The 8,510-nt window shown below is 35.2% G+C and overlaps 1 pseudogene; it reads left to right on the top strand.

Moving 5' to 3' along the window:
- The first annotated feature begins 3,228 nt into the window (after positions 1-3,228).
- LOC143405674 (septin-2 pseudogene) lies at positions 3,229-4,169 on the top strand (annotated as a pseudogene).
- The last annotated feature ends 4,341 nt before the right edge of the window (positions 4,170-8,510 follow it).

Below are 8,510 nucleotides of genomic sequence, written 5' to 3'. Positions count from 1 at the left end.
ACTAGATCCCTTGCATATGTTTGCCATCTGGAACTGTTTTCTCCACGACACTTTGTCAATTTATTAAAGTTATGTAAAACACCTTATCAAATTTTACATAACAGTTTAAACGATTTGTACCTATTATTCATTACCATGTTCTTTATCTGCTATTTCCCATTTGAACATTTTGGTTTGTGATGTTTGCAAAAATGCAACCAACCCAATGATTCTCCTTGGAAATAAGACATATTAAATAAGAGTTAAGATCCAAATTGCATCTACTACTATTAATTCCAAATATGCTTTTTACCTAAAAGTAATGAAAAATTTATATGCAGAGACATCTTATAGGGCTTCTATTTCTTTTGAAACCATCTGAAAAAAAAAGAGTCTTATTTTTGCCTCAAACACAAACTAGGAGAAAAGTATAGAAACAATAACAACTAAAATAGATATTAACAAGTTCAATGTTTCCATCCTAGCTATGGCCTAAATAACAAGCCTTAACTAAATAACTAAATAACTGAGTCAGTCAAAATGCCCGTAACACGTACAGGTACAGAAAATAATAAAAATACTCAAGAGATACTTTATAATGAAAGAAATATATTTTCTATGACCTTACTTTAAATAGTTATGCACAGAAGAGCCTAGAATAGATGAGAGAGACAGAGGAGTTTTTATTAATTTGTTTCTGTTTTTGTCTTTGTTTCAGTGACTCAAAGGAGTCTGAAAGGCAATACCAGCCTGGTCTTTCAGGCCAAAAATGAACAAAAGTTAAAGAAGATTTGCTCATGAAATTATTTCCAGTGGAGAAAACTACTTTTTAAAAAGCCAGAAAACTTATATTGGAAATGAAAAAAGGAAACTGATCTGAACTTCTAAACAGAGAAGATAATTCTTTCTTTGATAAATTATGAATTGTTCTTTTAACCTCCTCCAAGGAATGGGTGATAATTATTTGAAGTCAGTGGCCAAACCTAGCCTTTTTCTCATGTGAGCCCAGATATATCAGCAGGCATGCAATCACATCACTGAATATATTCATGTTACTAATTCACAAATTCAGGCCTTTGTCACTCACATATATACTTTATGCACATTTTTTTATTTAACAAACAAAAAGAATAATATCTATCCACTTGATATTGTAATAAGTTATTATGCAATAAAATGATAAATATCAAAAACCTTTAAAAATGATTCATTATGATAGAGTAGGAACTTTGAATGGAATTTTCTATATTTAATAAAGATTCAATATCTTTAAAATATAAAATGACAATACCTGAAATAATCTTTCCTTAATAGTACCAATATGGTGGTTTGTATGCATGTATCCTTATTAATGATTATTTGATAATTGAGAAATTAAAATACATAATTCTTAACATTATCTCCATGCATAAATTTCATCTTAGTTAATAAGAAAATTCTGAACATTTGTGTTTGGTAGATTCTCAAAGTAAGAATTCCTGCCTTTTTCTCTGAAAATCCTGGTGTGAATTCTGTATGTACATTTGTACTAGGAGTAATAAAGCCACATCATTGTTGGTTATTTATAAATATCCTATTCTTAAATTCTTTAAACTTTATATTTAGTAAATCATCAGAGAACTTTGGCATGAAGGTAAATGCAAACATTTAAACTAAAAATTTTAAATATGTTTTAGAGGGTCTAAATTCCACCTAAATAGAAAAAAATAGCTTCAATAATTTTTAAATGTTTTCTTATGTTTATTGGAGAGGTTAAAAATAGAGAGTAGTTAGAAAACTACTTTATTTGGAAAGTATAATTGTGTGTTAATCACTGGGAAGAGAAAAAAATATCCCAATTGAAAAGCAAATATAACTGGAAATAAACCTGAGCCTTTATTCCTTTTGTCCTTTGTTTTTCGTTCATTTTATTTTTTTATTTTTTTTGGGGGGGGGTCATTTTTACTTTTTTTTGGCATTGTTTTTTTTTATTGGTTGTTCAAAACATTACAGAGCTCTTGACATATCATATTTCATACATTAGATTCAAGTGGGTTATAAACTCCCATTTTTACCCCAAATACAGATTGCAGAATCACATAGGTTACACATCCACATTTTTACATAATAAACAAGGAGAGAAATGAATTACAGTAGATGGGGTAGAGAGAGAAGATGGGAGGGGAGGGGAGGAGGGATAGTTGAGGATAGGAAAGGTAGCAGAATACAACAGTCACTAATATGGCATTCTGTAAAAATGTGGATGTGTAACCGATGTGATTTCGTTCATTTTAACAAGGTGGAAAAGGCACTGGTTGAAAGAACATGATGTATCTCATTAGACTAGTCTCATTTCCTTACCACCTCAATCATAGCCTTAAACTTATACCTTCCACCCACCCTGGGATTCCTCAAGCTTCTCACAGAGTCATTCAAACAGGCTTGCTCCCAACATGGAAATCTGTTTGGCCCAGGCTTATGCCATATCCCTCTGGGAGAGATTACTACTCATGGATTTCCTCTTGGAAATAAAGTGAAACAGAGACATGAAACATGACAACAATACCTAGTAATATCCTTGGTATTTTAAGGGAATTTCTAAAACAACCATTGAACTTATAGTCATTCCAAAAAAACCAGGAAATTTGGATTTATTTAGAGAGAACACAAGGGAAAGGAAAATCTTTTCCTAGCATTCATTCAAGATACAATGTACATATGCAGACCCCACCTGTCATGAATAGCCTGAAGTATTTTCTAAAAATACATAATGGTAGAAGAGGAAAAGATTAAAGAATCAGAGTAACTTAGGGAAACATAAAAATTTTAATTTCATATTCACTAAAGGAGATATATCTCCTAATAAAAACTAAGACAGTTGCTCAAAATGTATAAACTTATACAGGCTTTTCCAATGCAACTAAAAATTATAATTCAAATATCAATTTTTCCTACAGTACTCCCATAAATCCTAAAATGTCTCCAAAATATCCACTTGGATTAATGAGAAATATAGAATTTGCTTGAGGCATTTTTAGGGATGAGAAAGAGAAAAGTTTACATCACAAAATCAAGATACAGGGGCAAGCCCATGGTGTAGTCAATATTCACTTCTTCTTTAACTGATCCACTAAGAGAGGAAACATTATGAAAGGTGTCTAAGTAACAACTAGCTCAACTTATATATCCAGAAATGGCTGCACTAGATTTGCAATATTCCCAATCAAGTCGTGGAAAATGAGTGGGGAAAAAAATGTGCAGTTCACAATAATGGTGTTCAAGTCTAGGAAATCAACTCTTATCAACAACCTATTTCTTACAGATCTCTGCCCAGAAAGAATCATGCCTGAGGCTGCACAGAAAATTGAAAGAACTGTCCAAATTGCAGTTTCAACTTTTGAGATTGAAAGGAGGTCAGGAGGGACTCAGGATTTGCCTTACACTAGTGAACACACCCAGCTATGGTGATGCCATCAACAGCAGAAATTATTTTAAGAAGATTAGCTCCTACATTGATGAGAGTGTAAAGGGTACCTGCATGACAAGAGGGGCTTGAGTCGATAGCACATCACTCATAACCTAGACTATTGTTGCTTTTGTCTTATTTCACCATTTGGAAAGTTAAGCCCTTAGAAGTGACATTTATGAAGACAGTGCACAATAAGGTGTGCCGGTCATTGCAACAGCCCCCACTCTCACTCTAAAGGAACTGGAGCGATTGAAAAAAATAAAACAGGTTGCTGGATGAACTGAAGAACATAGCACCAAGATCTATCACTCACTTGATGAAGAGTCAGATGAAGACATAGATTTTAAGGAGAAGACTAGACTTAAAGTCGGTTTCCCTCCCTCTGTGGTTGGATCCAATCAGTTAATAGAAACCAAGGGCAAGAAAATCAGAGGCCACCTCCACCCATGGGTACTGTGGAGGTGGAGAACTCGGAACACATCTTTCTGGAGCTGAGAACAATTTGCATCACCCACATCCTGGATCTCCAGTGAGTGAGCCAGGGCCTTCACCATTAAAACCTCCATTCTGTGAGGCTCAAAAGAGGAGGCAGCAAAGTGGAGAACTACAGCCTGAATAAAAACCACATATTGCTGGAAAGGAAGCTGAGCTCTGCCACCACAAAAAGGTGATTGTAAGGATGCAGGCACTCTAGATGCAGGGCAGGGATGGCCAGGTGGGGACCTGGGATACCACACATTAAGGAAGAAGAAAACACCCTAAATGAGTGCTAGAGCTCTGAGTTTTCATGAGATTGTTGGACAGGTGCCCATCCACATTTTCTTCTGTCTTTAATTTAATTTCCTTTCTTTCTTTCTTTCTTTTGTTTTTTTAGCTTTAGATGTGGTGGGTTTTCCCCCCCTCTATAAAGTGCTTTTAACATTTGTATTTTACTGCTAGGTTACATTTTATATTTTGGAAGGTGCACTTTCATTTTCATTTTCTTCTTCCTTAACTAATCACCAGTGTTAGAAATGATTTCCAAGAATCAGTCAGAATATATAGTTCATGCTGAATTTCTTTGATATAACTGGTCTAACTAATAATTACATTTAGAAGCATTCTTAATTTACATCTAGAACATTCAGACTTACCCACAATGCTCCTGTGAGAAATATATCTCATGATATAAAAACCTGTTTTAGGGCTAGTTTTGTAGCTCAGTGGTAGAGCGCTTACCTAGCATGTGTAAGGCACTGGGTTAGATCCTTAGTACCAATAAAAATATTAAATAAAATAAAGTTATTGTGTCTATCTACAACTAAAACAAATGTTAAGAAAAAAAAAAAGCCCTGCTGACTTGGTACAAAATTATTTACATATTAAGTTACACCATGTGGAGACAATTAACTTCCTCAATTTTATGTTTATATACAACATCCAAAACCAGTTTTGCTGCTATAACAATAACATTACTTCATATACACATATGCACATTTGTTAGTGAAATAAATTATCTGAGATAAATGTCTACATTTAAATAGCTTTTTAAAACACACTTTTAGGAATAAATTTTAAGAAGTCTCCAGATTCTCATACCACTGTGCAGAGTATATACCACAAGCCAATTTATTTAGTGTTTTCCAGTAATACTGCTATTACTGTGCTATGGAGAAAACCAAAGCGGCTCTGAGCTCCAGTTTTCATACTGCAATTATGTCTGCAAACTATTTTTACTCAACTAAATTAGAAAATAATTTGTTAAGAAAAATTGGCAATTTACCTCTTCAGAAATCACCTTTTTTTTTTGTATTTCATACTGCACTTTAATGCATTTTCAGTATTTGCAGGTGTAAAAGATCCACCTCAGCAATGGAAAATTGAGGTCCCATTGGTAGGCATGCCCCCTGAACTTAGTCTTGTGCTAAGAGCCATAGCCAAGCAGTATGTTATGTGTGCACACTTCTGTTTTGTGTTGTATGCTGTATGTGCGTATGTCCATATATCATATATGAGGAGTGCTCATGAATAAATGGATCCAAATTTTTTTTTATTATTCATGTGATTTTAATGGTTTAATTTAAATTGGGTAAACAGCCTGTTGAGGATTGTTTTACTATGTGAATAAATAGGAGGTTAACAGATCTGTTTGTTTACTTTCACCTTTCCTTATCATTATATTTAATAATTCTGTTCGGAATAATGTAAATTGTTCAGAAAATTGTTTTCTTAGTACCTGTTGAAATGTTACATAATTTTTTTTTTAGCATCATTGTCAGAATTCCTATTTTCATCCCAGTGCCGGTGAAGACAAAAATGAAACCAAACTACAACTTCTTCAATAGTTATCACAACAAACTGTATAAACTGATGCATCAATGAATAATAACAAGTAATGCTCAATCAATGAGTCGATTTATTTTGGGAGGAAATGAACATATTGATAGATTCCTCCGCTTTGAACTGCTTGCAGAACTTGCCTGGAATATATATCACTTGTATGCATTGTGAACTATCTGTTAATGCAGTGAATTATGGTAGTGCTGGCATATCTTTGCTGATGTGTCACCAGTGATGCAATTTTTCCTAAGGAGCCATCAATTGGCTTGGTGTTGTGGCATTTCTGTATCCTCCTCCCTTCTACTAGTGATGGTCTAAATTTGGGGGCCAACAGAGTGAGGTAAAGAACCTCACCCCCCACCGGCACCAAGGCCAAATTTGGGGGCCAACAGAGGTGAGGCAAAGAACCTCACCCCCCCACTGGTGCATAGGCCTATCCACAAGTATGGCTATATGCTGGACCGGTAGTCAGTGACGGGTATGATCCAATTGCAGTGGTATCAACCTAAGACAGGAGACTGACGCCTAGAGGTCAGTTAATCCGATGATGGGTAAAAACCATATGTTGAATTGGATAGCCTAACAGGCACGGTCCCTAGCCACATTGCTTGTTGCTTAATTAAACAGAAGGGGGGAGATGCTAAGAGCTATAGCCAAGCAGTATGATGCATGGCATTTTTGGTTGAAAGATGATGCCAGCAAGCCATTGAGATGATATGATTATGTTAAGATCTGCATTCTTATGGATATTAGACTCCTGCTGTCCACCTCGGCCTGCTACGGGACTCCTGGAGAGTTCCCATTGGTTGCGGAAGTGCAGTAGGAGGGAATTCCAGAGGAGGGACTTCCTGTTGGGGTCTGGGAGAACGCCTTGTGGGTTGGTCGGCAATCTTCCGGGGAGCGTATGGGGCATTGGCAGCAGTTTCAAAAATCAAGTTTGTTCCTGCTTGAGTGGCTCCTGATTTTGTGCCCAGCCAGACTGTGGCAGTCTTGTCACTGATCAGGGTTCCTGCTTCCAAGCCTCCAGATACTGAAGCCCAGATCCCTTCCAGTTTTCTATGTCTTGGATTTTCTCTAACTGTTCCCTTTTGGAATAATTTTTCTGTTAGGAGGAAAATAGCAATGATCACTTTTAAATGACAGTGCAGACTGTCTCCTCTATTTTCAGCCCCTGTCGTTTTCTCCTTTTGTGTAGTACAATTTTCTTTGTGTAGATGCAGAATGAAAAACATTTCAAATCTGTAGCCTAAGCTAATCAACAGATGCCCACAGTCAAATCTGCTTCCGGTCTGTTTTCTGTGTACTATGGTCTTGTCCTTCCCCTTTCCTGCCCTTTCTTCCTGTGTCTCCCTGTGACACATTTCAAGGGTCACTTTTTTTTTTTTGTAATCATTTATACTAATGTTAGGAAACCTGACCACAAAGAGGGCCCGCAGAAAGGAGACAACTCACTAAGAGGAGGCAAGTGCTGGGTCAGTGCTATCATTTTGAAGTGGAAAAAAAGGCTTCATTCAAGAATGAGAAAGCAATTCTTGTTTTTGCTGCTGTTTTGACCAGAAAAATATAAAATGAAGTCAGTGTTGATCAAGAGATATTAGTTACAAAAATGTCCTACAGAAAATAATCTGCCATTCTAACTTTGCCCCTTTACTGTTACGTAATTGTGAATGGTCAAAGACTATGTTTACACTCAGTGTGTGAGTTCTGACCAAGAAAAGTGTTACGTGACTTCAGAGTACATCTGAGCAGAGTCAATTACTTGAGCTATTTTGGTATTTATTAACTTTTCTCATAAAAAATAAATATAAAAAAAATCAAATATTCAAGTGATCAATGAAAACCCTATGTATGTTCAAGTAAAACTGTATTAACTGCCCCCTAATAATGGTTATGAAGGGTGGGAGGGCTTACGTAGACATACTTCTTAATCCTTGCTGTTTTGATACCCAAATCTAGATACATAATTTTGCTCACAGTTACTCTTTTAGTAAAAGATAATTTGTACCTATAGAATTGTATTTTGAAATACTCATTTTACACAACAATTTTATATTTATTTAAACTAATATTTTCAATAAAGCACTATTGTCTAGGTATTTATAAACATACACACACACACACACACACACACACACACATACATACATACATACACACAATTATCATCTTTGGCTTGTCCCTTCTCTTAAGTTACTTTCCCTCAAAACTCCCTTGGTGAAGGGTTTCTTCTTTTTTGTTTGTTTTTGCCCTTTTCTTATTTTAGATTGAGCCTCTGGAATTTTTGTCTATTTCCACTCAGATTTACTAACCATTTACTTTAAATTTCTTGATTTTTTTTTACTCTGTAGTTTCATTCAGTTCAGTGTAATTTCTAGCTTCAGGCTTATACAGGTAGATTTATGTATATCTCTATACTATATGGATCAAGTTGAATCAAATTATCCCTAAGGATCCTTCTACCTTGAATACATCAGGATTCCATGTTTCCCATGTGATGGTTTTATTAAATGAGACAAGGTCCTAAATGGTGGGAAAAAATGTAACAAGTTAGGAAACTGGGGCTCAAGTTGGAGAGCTTGTCCATTCCTAAACTAAACAGTTGCTTTGCAGGCATTACTTTCTATACAGATCAACTTAACACTTTTAAGAAAGGAAATATGCAAACTTTTTAAACTGTATTAATAAAATGAGAGTTTCCTATACTTTTTTATCAAACTTTTCTGAAAGAAAAATATAGCTACTGCCTCTAATCTGTGCGTATCAA

Source organism: Callospermophilus lateralis, chromosome 8, assembly GCF_048772815.1.
Source record: "Callospermophilus lateralis isolate mCalLat2 chromosome 8, mCalLat2.hap1, whole genome shotgun sequence".
Taxonomy (NCBI): domain Eukaryota; kingdom Metazoa; phylum Chordata; class Mammalia; order Rodentia; family Sciuridae; genus Callospermophilus; species Callospermophilus lateralis.
Note: the sequence above shows the minus strand (reverse complement) of the source record. Positions and strands in the feature narration are given on the sequence as shown.